This window comes from Piliocolobus tephrosceles, chromosome 2 (assembly GCF_002776525.5).
Source record: "Piliocolobus tephrosceles isolate RC106 chromosome 2, ASM277652v3, whole genome shotgun sequence".
NCBI lineage: Eukaryota > Metazoa > Chordata > Mammalia > Primates > Cercopithecidae > Piliocolobus > Piliocolobus tephrosceles.
In genome coordinates this window covers 126,449,539-126,460,136 of record NC_045435.1, presented here as the reverse complement: position 1 = coordinate 126,460,136, position 10,598 = coordinate 126,449,539, and positions in this window count along the sequence as shown.

Below are 10,598 nucleotides of genomic sequence, written 5' to 3'. Positions count from 1 at the left end.
ATCTCGATGTACCATATGACCCAGCCATCCCACTACTGGGTATATACACAAAGGATTGTACATCATGCTGCTATAAAGACACATGCACACGTATGTTCATTGAGCAGTTTTCTAGCCCTGTGTATGGTTAGCGAGTGATGGGATATTTGGGAGCACTTTGAGGCTAACAGGGCTAACAGTGAAAAAGGAAATATGTTCAGACTGAAACTGGAGAGAAGCTTTCTGAGGAACTGCTTTGTGACGTGTGCATTCCGGTCACAGTGTTATACCTCTGTTCTCAGACAACGCCTGGGAAATCTTTTGAAGAAACAGGTACCAAATTATATTCGTGAGCATGTTGATGCTGATGGTGAAAAGGAAATTGCCTCCGACAAAACCTGGAAAGAAGCTTTCTAGGAAACTGCTCTGTGATATCTGTAATCATTTCACATAAATAAAGCTTTCTTTACATTACGCAGCTTGGAAACTGTCATGCAAGGATCCATGAAGGGACCTTTTGGAGCACATTCTGGACTCTGGTTAAAAAGGAAATATCTTCAGATAAAAAGTGGAACAAAGGTTTCTGTGAATCTGCTTTTTACTATGTTTATTCATCTCACAAAAATGAAGCATTCTTTACATTACGCAGCTTGGAAAATCCCTCGTGGATGTTTGGTATCATAGTCGGGCCTATGGTGAAATAGGAAATATAGTCAGATAAAAAGTGGAGGGAAGCTTTCTGAGAAACTGCTTGGTGATATGTGCATTGCAGTCAGGGAGTTATAACTTTCTTCACATAAGGCACAGTTAGAACACTTTTCCTGTAAAACCAAAAGAGTGATATTTGGAGCACATTGAAGACTATGGCAAAAAGTTAAATGCTGTCCAATAAAAAACAGAAAGAAGCACTCGAACAAGCTGTTCTCTGACATGTCTCTTCTTTTCACAGGTTAACGCTTACTCTACATTTGCCAGGTTCAAAGTCGTTCTTTGAGGGTTCTGGGAAGGGATAGTAAGCTGCAAATGAAGTCCTGCTTGAGGCAAGAAAATGTCTTCATCGAAAATTGGAGAGAAGCTTTCTGCTCAACTCTTATGAGCTGTTTGTATTCATCTCATAGAGTTAAATCATTCTTTGGATTGAGCAGTTTGAAATCACTGTTTCTATTGAATGTGAGAAAGGACATTTGGAAACGCTCTTTAGAATCTCCTGAAAAAGAAATAACTTCAGAGAGAAACGAGAAGGAAGCTTTCTGTGAAACTGCTCTGCGTCATGTGAATTCCCCTCACACAGTTAAGATTCTCTTTTCATTGAGCTGTATCATAACACTGTCTTTGTATAGTCTGTGAAGGATATTCTGGAGGGCTTTGAGGCTTACCGGGAAAAAGGAAATGCCTTCAGATAGAAATTGAAGAGAATGTTTCTGAGGAGCTGCCTTGTCACGTGTTCATTCCACTCACAGAAATATACCTTTCTTCACCTAGAGGATTCGGGAATCCCTTTTGGAGAAAAAGCTACCAAGAGATATTCAGGAGTATAGCGACGACTATGGTGAAAAAAGAAATAACCTTAGACAAAACCTGGAAAGAAGATTTCTGTGAAACTGCTTTGTGTTAGATATATTTATGTGTGTCACATAGTTGAATCTTTAATTATAGTATGCAGTTTGGAAAGTCAGTCATTCACAGATCCACGAAGGGACATTCGGGAGCACTTTCAGGCCTATGGTGAAAGAGGAGATATCTTCTAAAATAAAATCGTGGAAGAAAGAGATGTACATCACAAAGTATCTTTTCAGAAAGCTTCTATCCAGTTTTTATCTGAAGATATCTCCTCTTTCAACGTATATCTCAGAAAGACACGCATTGGTCTTTGAGGTTTCTGTGAAGGGAGAGTAAGTGGCACCCGGGGGCCTGTGTCAAGCAAGAAAATGACTTCCATCGAAAATTGGAGAGAAGCTTTCTGTGCAAGACTTTTGTGATGTTTGTATTCATCTCATAGAGTTACATCATTCTTTGGACTGAGCAGTTTGAAATCACTGTCTCTCTGGACTCTGAGAAAGGACATTTGGAAATCCTCCTTAGAATATCCTGAAAAAAAATAACCTCAGATAGAAACAGGAAGAATGTTTCTGTGAAACTGCTCTGTGTCACGTGAATTCCGTTAACACAGTTAAGCTTCTCTTTTCATTGAGCTGTGTCATTGCACTGTTTTTGTTTAGTCTGCGAAGGGATATTCTGGAGGGCTTTGAGTCTTACAGTGAGAAATAAAACATCTTTAGATAGAAACTGAAGAGAAGCTTTCTGAATAGCTGCTTTGTGATGTGTGCATTCCACTGACAGAAATACACCTTTCTTCTCCTAGAGGATTCCGGAATCCCATTTGGAGAAAAAGCTACCAAGAGATATTTGGGAGTATAGCAACGACTATGGTGAAAAAGGAAATATCCTCAGACAAAAACTGGAAAGAAGATTTCTGTGATACTCTCGGTATTAGATATATTTATTCATCTCGCATAGTTAAAACTTTAATTATATTATGCAGTTTGGAAACTTAGTCATGCACAGATCTGCGTAGGGACTTTTGGGAGCACATTCAGGCCTACAGTGAAAGAGGAAATATCTTCAGGTAAAAACCGGATAAAAGATTTCTAAGAAATTACTTTGTGATGTATGCATTAAACTCAGGGAGTTTTACTTCTTTACTCACAAGAATGTGTTTGACCACTGTTTTTGTGAAACCAAAAAAGTGATATTTCGGAAAGCATTGAGGATTATGGTGGAGAGTGAAATGTACTAAAATAAAAACGAGGAAGAAGCTTTCCAAGAATCTGCTCTCAGATAGGTGCATTCACTTCACAGAGTTAGTGCTTACTCTACTTTGCCCAGTTTCGAAACTCTGTCTTTGAAGAATCTGTGAAGGGATATTTAGTGACGCCCGGAGGCTTGTGGTGAGCGAGGAAACGCCTTCCAATGAAACCTCCAGAGAAAAGTTCTGAGCAACCGCTTTGCGATGTCTGTAGTCGGCTCTTAGTGGTAAACCATTCTTTTTATTGAGCAGCTTGAAATCACTGTTTTAGAGGAATCTGAGGAAGGACACTTGGGAACGATCCTTAGAATATTGAGAAAGAAATATCCTCAGGTAAAATCCAGAAGGAAGCTTTCTTTGAAACTGCTCTGTGTCGTCTTAATTCCTCTCACTCAGGTAAGCCTCTCTTTTCATTGAGCAGTTTTCTAGCCCTGTGTATGTTTAGCGTGTGATGGGATACTCAGGAGTACTTTGAGGCTAACAGTGAAACAGGAAGTATGTTCAGACCGAAACTGGAGAGAAGCTTTCCGAGGAACTGCTTTGTGATATGTACATTACACTCACAGTGTTATACCTCTGTTCTCACACAGCATGGGGGAAACTCTTTTGGAGAAACAGGTACCACGTGATATTCAGGAGCATGTTGATGCCAATGATGAAAAGGGAAATACACTGAGACAGAAACTGGAAAGAAGCTTTCTAGGAAACTACTCTGTGATATGTGTAATCATCTCTCATAGATAAAGCTTTCTTTACATTACGCAGCTTGGAAACTGTCATGGATGGATCCACGAAGGGACCTTCGGGAGCACATTCTGGTCTCTAGTGAAAAAGGAAATATCTTCAGATAAAACCTGGAAAGAAGCTTTCTTTGAATCTCCTTTTTGCTATGTTTATTCATCTCACGTAGATGAAGCTTTCTTTACATTACACTGCTTGGAAACTCCCTCATTTATGGATCCACGAAGGGATATTTGGGATCACCTTCCGGCCTATGGTGAAGTAGGAAAAGTAGTCAGGTAAATACTCGAGAAGCTTTCTGAGAAACTGCTTGATGATGTGTGCTTTCCTCTCAGGGAGTTATAACTTTATTCTCATAAGGCACAGTTTGGACACTGTTCCTGTATAACCAAGAGAGTGATATTCGGAGCACTTTGAGGACTATGCAAAAAGTGAAATGTCGTCCAATAAAAAACAGAAAGAAGCACTCGAAGAAACTGCTCTCTGACATTTCCATTCTTTTCACAGGGTTAAAGCTTACTCTACATTTCCCAGTTTGTAAGTCGGTCTTTGAGGGTTCTACGAAGGGATAGTAAGGGGCGACTGGAGGCTTGTGTGAGGCATGGAAATATCTTCCATCGAAAATCCAACAGAAGGTTTCTGCACTACTCTTTTTTGATGTTTGTATTCATCTCATAGAGTTAAATCATTCTTTGGGTTGAGCATTTGAAATCACTGTTTCTCTGGAATCTGAGAAAGGACATTTGGAAACGCTCCTTAGAATATCCTGAAAAGGAAATAACCTCAGAGAGAAACCAGAAGGAAGCTTTCTGTGAAACTGCTCTGTGACATGTGAATTTCGCTCACACAGTTAAGCTTCTCTTGAAATTGAGTAGTATCATAACACTGTTTTTTTTAGTCTGTGAAGCGATATTCTGGAGGACTTTGAGGCTTAGGATGAGAAAGGAAATGTCTTCAGATTGAAACTGATAAGAAGCTTTCTGAGGAGCTACATTTGACGTGTGCATTCCACTGACAGAAATACACATTTCTTCTCCTAGAGGATTCCGGAATCCCTTTTACACAAAAAGCTACCAAGATTTATTCAGGAGTACAGAGACGACTATGGTGAAAAAGAAAATATATTCAGACAAAAACTGTAAAGGAGATTTCTGTGAAACTGCTGGGGTTAGATATATTTATTCATCTCACACAGTTGAAACTTTTCTTATATTATGCTGTTTGGAAACTCCGTCATGCATGGATAAGACAAGGGATATTCGGGAGCACATTCAGGCCTAAGGTGAAAGAGGAGATATCTTCAGATAACAACTGGATAGAAGCTTTCTGAGAAACTACTTTGTGATGTATGCATTCCACTAGGGGAATTATACCTCTTTTCTCACAACGCAGTGTTTCAACACTGTTCCTGTGAAAACAGAAATGTGATATTTCAAAATGCATTGAGGACTATGGCAAATAGTGATATATACTGAAATAAAATCGAGAAAGAAGCATTCCAAGAATCTATTTTCCAATATGTGCATTCACTTCACAGAGTTAATGCTTACTCTATGTTGCCCAGTTTCAAAACTCTGTCTTTGAAGAATCTGTGAAGGGATATTTAGTGATGCCCGGAGGCTTGTGTTGAGCGAGGAAACGTCATGCGATGAAACCTGCAGAGAAACGTTCTGAGTAACTGCTTTGCGATGTGTGCATTCGTCTCAAAGAGTTAAACCAGTCTTTGCATTAGGCAGCTTCCAATCACTGTTATTGTGGAATCTGAGGAAGGACATTTGGAAACGAACCTTTGAATATGGAGAAAGAAATATCGTCAGGTAAAATCCAGAAGGAAGCTTTCTGTGAAACTGCTCTGTGTCGTCTTAATTCCTCTCATTCAGATAAGCCTCTCTTTTCATTGAGCAATTTTCTAGCCCTGTGCATGTTTAGCATGTGATGGGATATTTGGGAGCCCTTTGAAGCTAACAGTGAAAAAGGAAATATGTTCAGACTGAAACTGGAGAGAAGCTTTCCGAGGAACTGCTTTGTGACATGTGCATTCCAGTCACCGTGTTATACCTCTCTTCTCATGCAGCGTCCGGAAACCCTTTCGGAGAAACAGGTACCAAGTGATATTTGGGAGCATGTTGATTCCAATGGCAAAAAGGGAAATAGCCACAGACAAAAACAGGAAAGAAGATTTCTAGGAAACTTCTCTGTGATATGTGTAATCATATCAAATAGATAAAGCTTTCTATACATTAGGCAGCTTGGAAACTGTCATGGAGCAATCCACGAAGGGACCTTCGGGAGCACATTCTGCAACTACGGTGAAAAAGGAAATATCTTCAGATAAAATCTGAAAAGAAGCTTTCTGTGAATCTGCTTTTTGCTACGTTTATTCATCTTAGATACATGAAACTTTCTTTACATTAGGCAGCTTTGAAACTCCCTCGTTGATTGATCTGTGAAATGATATTTGGGATCACATTCGGGATATGGTGAAATAGGATATACAGTCAGAGGAAAACCGGAGAGAAGATTCTGAGAAACTGCTTGGTGACTTGTGCATTCCAATGAGGGAATTGTAACTTTCTTCTCACAAGGGACAGTTTGAACACTCTTCCTGTAAAACCAAAAAAGTGATATTTGGAGCAAATTGACGACTATGGCAAAAAGTGTAACATCGTCCAATAAAAAAGTGAAAGAAGCATTAGAAGAAAATGTTCTCTGACTTATGCATTGTTTTCAGAGGGTTAAGGCTTACTCTACATTTCCTAGTTTGGAAATCGGTCTTTGAGGTTTCCATGAAGGGATAGTAAGGGCAACCAGAGGCCTGGGTGAGGCAAGGAAATGTCTTCCATCGAAAATCCGAGAGAAGCTTTCTGTGCAACTCTTTTGTGATGTTTGTATTCATCTCATAGAGTTAAATCATTCTTTGGATTGAGCAGCTTGAAATCACCATTTCTGTGGAAAGTGAGAAAGAACATATGGAAATGCTCTTTAGAATATCCTGAAAAAGAAATAAACTCAGAGAGAGGCAGAAGGAATCTTTCTGAGAACTGCTCTGTGTCATGTGAATTCCACTCACACACTTAGGCTTCTCATTTCATTGAGCTGTATCATACCACTGTTTTTGCTTTGTCTGTGAAGGGGTACTTTGGAGGTGTTTGAAGCTTACTGAGAGAAGGAAAATAGCTTCAGATAGAAACTGGAGAGAAGCTTGCTGAGGAGCTGCTTTGTGACGTGTGCATTCCACTCACAGAAATATACCTTTCTTCTCCTAGAGGATTCTGGAATCCCTTTTTGAAAAAAAGCTACCAAGAGATATTCGGGAGTATAGTGACGACTATGGTGACAAAGGAAATATCCTCAGACAAAAACTGGAAAGAAGATTTCTGTGAAACTGCTTCGTGTTAGATATATTTATTCATCTCGCATAGTTAAAACTTTCATTATATTACACAAATATAGATGTTTACCTCACAGAAAGCTTTCTTCCAGATTTCACCTGAGGCTATTTCTTTCTCCATATTCTCAGGATCATTGACAAATCTCCTTTCGTGGATTCCACAAAAATAGTGACTTCAAGCTGCTCAATCCAAAGAATAGTTTAACTCCCTGATACAAATACACACATCGAAAGCAATTGCTCAGAAAGATTCTCTGCAGGTTTTATCGGAAGACATTTCCTCGCACACCACAAGCCTCTGGGCGTCAATAAATATCCCTTCACAGATTCTTCAAAGACAGAGTTTCGAAACTGGGCAACATAGAGTAAGCATTAACACTGTGAAGTGAATGCACATATCAGAGAGCAGATTGTTGGAACGCTTCTTCCTCGATTTTATTTCAGTGTATTTCACTATTCGCCATAGTCCTCAATGCATTCCGAAATATCATTTTTTCGGTTTCACAGGAACAGTGTTCAAACACTGCCTTGTCAGAAAAGAGGTATAAATCCCTGAGTGGAATGCAAATATCACAAAGTAGTTTCTGAGAAAGCTTTTATCCAGTTTTTATCTGAAGATATCTCCTCTTTCACTGTAGGTCTGAATGTGCTCCCGAATGTCCCTTCGCGAATCTGTGCACGACCGACTTTCCAAACTGCATAATATAATTAAAGTTTTAACTATGCGAAATGAATAAATACATCTAACAAAAAGCAGTTTCACAGAAATCTGCTTTCAAGTTTTTGTCTGAAGATATTTCCTGTTTCACCATAGTAGTCGCTATACTCCCGAATATCTCTTCATAGCTTTTTCTCCAAAAGGGATTCCGGAATCTTATAGCAGTAGAAAGGTATATTTCTGTGAGTGGAATGCACACATCACAAAGCAGCTCCGCAGAAAGCTTCTCTCCAGTTTCTATCTGAAGACGATTTCTTTCTCAACATAGGCCTCAAAGCCCTCCAGAATATGTCTTCGTAGACTAATCAAACACAGTGTTATGATACAGCTCGATAAAAAGAGAAGCTTAACTGTGTGAGTGGAATTCACGTGACAGAGAGTAGTTTCATAGAAAGCTTCCTTCTGGTTTCTCTCTGAGGTTTTTTTGTTTTTCAGGATATTCCGAAGAGCGTTTCCAAAGGTCCTTTCTCAGATTACACAGAAACAGTGATTTCAAACTGCTCAATCCAAAGAATGATTTAACTCTATGAGGTGAATACAAATATCAGGAAAGAGTTGCACAGAATGCTTCTCTCCAATTTTCGATGAAAGACATTTCCTTACCTCACACAGGCCTCATGTTGCCACTTAGCATCCCTTTGCAGAACCCTGAAAGACCAACTTTCAAACTGGGAAATGTAGAGTAAGCTTTAATCCGGTGAAAAGAATGGACATGTTGGAGAGTAGTTTCTTCGAGAGCTTCTTTCTGTTTTTTATTGGAAGACATTTCACTTTTGCCATAGTCTTCCAAGTGCTGTGAATATCACTCTTTTGGTTTTACAAGAACAGTGTTCAAACTGTGCAGTATGAGAAGAAAGTTATAACTCCCTGAGTGGAAGGCACACATCACCAAACAGCTTCTCAGAAAGCTTCTTTCCAGTTTTTATCTGACTATACATCCTATTTCACCATAGGCCCAAATGTAATCCCAAATATTCCTTCGTGGATCCATCCATGATGGAGTTTCCAAGCTGCGTTATATAAAGAAAGCTTCATCTATGTGAGATGAATAATCATAGGAAAAAGCAGATTCACAGAAAGCTTCTTTCCAGTTTTTATCTTAAGATATTTCCTTTTTCACCATAGTCCAGAATGTGCTCACGAAGGTCCCTTCATGGATCCGTCCATGACATTCTCCAAGCTGCGTAATGTAAAGAAAGCTTTATCTACGTGAGATGATTACACATACTACAGAGTTGTTTCCTAGAAAACTTCTCTCCAGTTTATATCTGAGGCTATTTCCTTTACACCATCGGCATCAAGAAGCTCCCGAATATCACTTGGTACCTGTTTCTTGAATAGGGTTTTGTGACACTGTATGAGAAAAGAGGTATAACACTGTGACTGGAAGGCACGTCACAAAGCAGTTCCTTGTAAAGCTTCTCTCCAGTTTCGGTCTGAACATATTTCCTCTTTCACCGTTAGCCTCAAAGTGCTCCCAAATATCCCTTCACACGCTAAACATACACAGGGCTAGAAAACTGTCAATGAAAAGACAGACTTATCTGAGTGAAAGGAGTTAAGAAGACACAGAACAGTTTCACAGAAACCTTCCTTCTGGATTTTACCTGAGGATATTTCTTTCTCCATATTCTCAGGATCATTCCCAAATATTCTTCCTCAGATTCCACTAAAACAGTGATTCCAAGCTTCTCACTACAGAGAATGGTTTAGCTCTATGATAGAATACACACATCACAAAGCAGTTGCTCAGAACGTTTCTCTGCATGTTTCCTCGGAAAGCGTTTCCTGACTCACCACAAGCCTCCGGCCATCACTAAATATCCCTTCCCAGATTCTTCAAAGACAGGGTTTTTGAAATTGGGCAACATAGAGTAAGCATTAACTCTGTGAAGTGAATGCACATATCAGAGAGCAGATACTTGGAACGCTTCTTCGTCGATTTTATTTCAGTATATTTCACTATTTGCAATAGTCGTCAAAGCGTTCTGAAATATCACTTTTTGGTTTCAGAGTATCCGTGTTCAAACACTGACTTGTGAGAAAAGAGGTATAACTCCCTGAGTGGAATGCATAATCTCAAAGTAATTTCTCACAAAGCTTCTATCCAGTTTTTATCTGAAGATATCTCCTCATTCACCATAGGCCTGAATGTGCCCCTGAACGTCCTATTGCAGATCTGTGCATGACGGAGTTTCCAAACGGGTTTCTGGTTTCTCTCTGTGGTTATTACTTTTTTCAGGACATTCTAAAGTGCGTTTCCTAATGTCCTTTCTCAGATTCGACAGAAAGAGTGATTACAAACTGCTGAATCCAAAGAATGATTTAACTCTATGAGATGAATACAAACATCACAGAAGAGTTGCACAGAAAGCTCCTCTTTGATTTTCTTTTTTTTTTGTTTGTTTTTTTATTATACTTTAAGTTGTAGGGTACATGTGCATAGCGTGCAGGTTTGTTACATATGTACACTTGTGCCATGTTGGTGTGCTGCAACCGTCAACTCGTCAGCACCCATCAATTCATCATTTACATCAGGTATAACTCCCCAATGCAATCCCTTTCCCTTCCACATGATAGGCCCCAGTGTGTGATGTTCCCCTTCCCGAGTCCAAGTGATCTCATTGTTCAGTTCCCACCTATGAGTGAGAACATGCGGTGTTTGGTTTTCTCTTCTTGTGATAGTTTGCTAAGAATGATGGTTTCCAGCTGCATCCATGTCCCCTCAAAGGACGCAAACTCATCCTTTTTTATGGCTGCATAGAATTCCATGGTGTATATGTGTCACATTTTCTTAATCCAGTCTGTCACAGAGGGACATTTGGGCTGATTCCAAGTCTTTGCTATTGTGAATAGTGCCACAATAAACATACGTGTGCATGTGTCTTTGTAGTAGAATAATTTATAATCCTTTGGGTATATACCCAGTAGTGGGATGGCTGGGTCATATGGTACATCGAGAT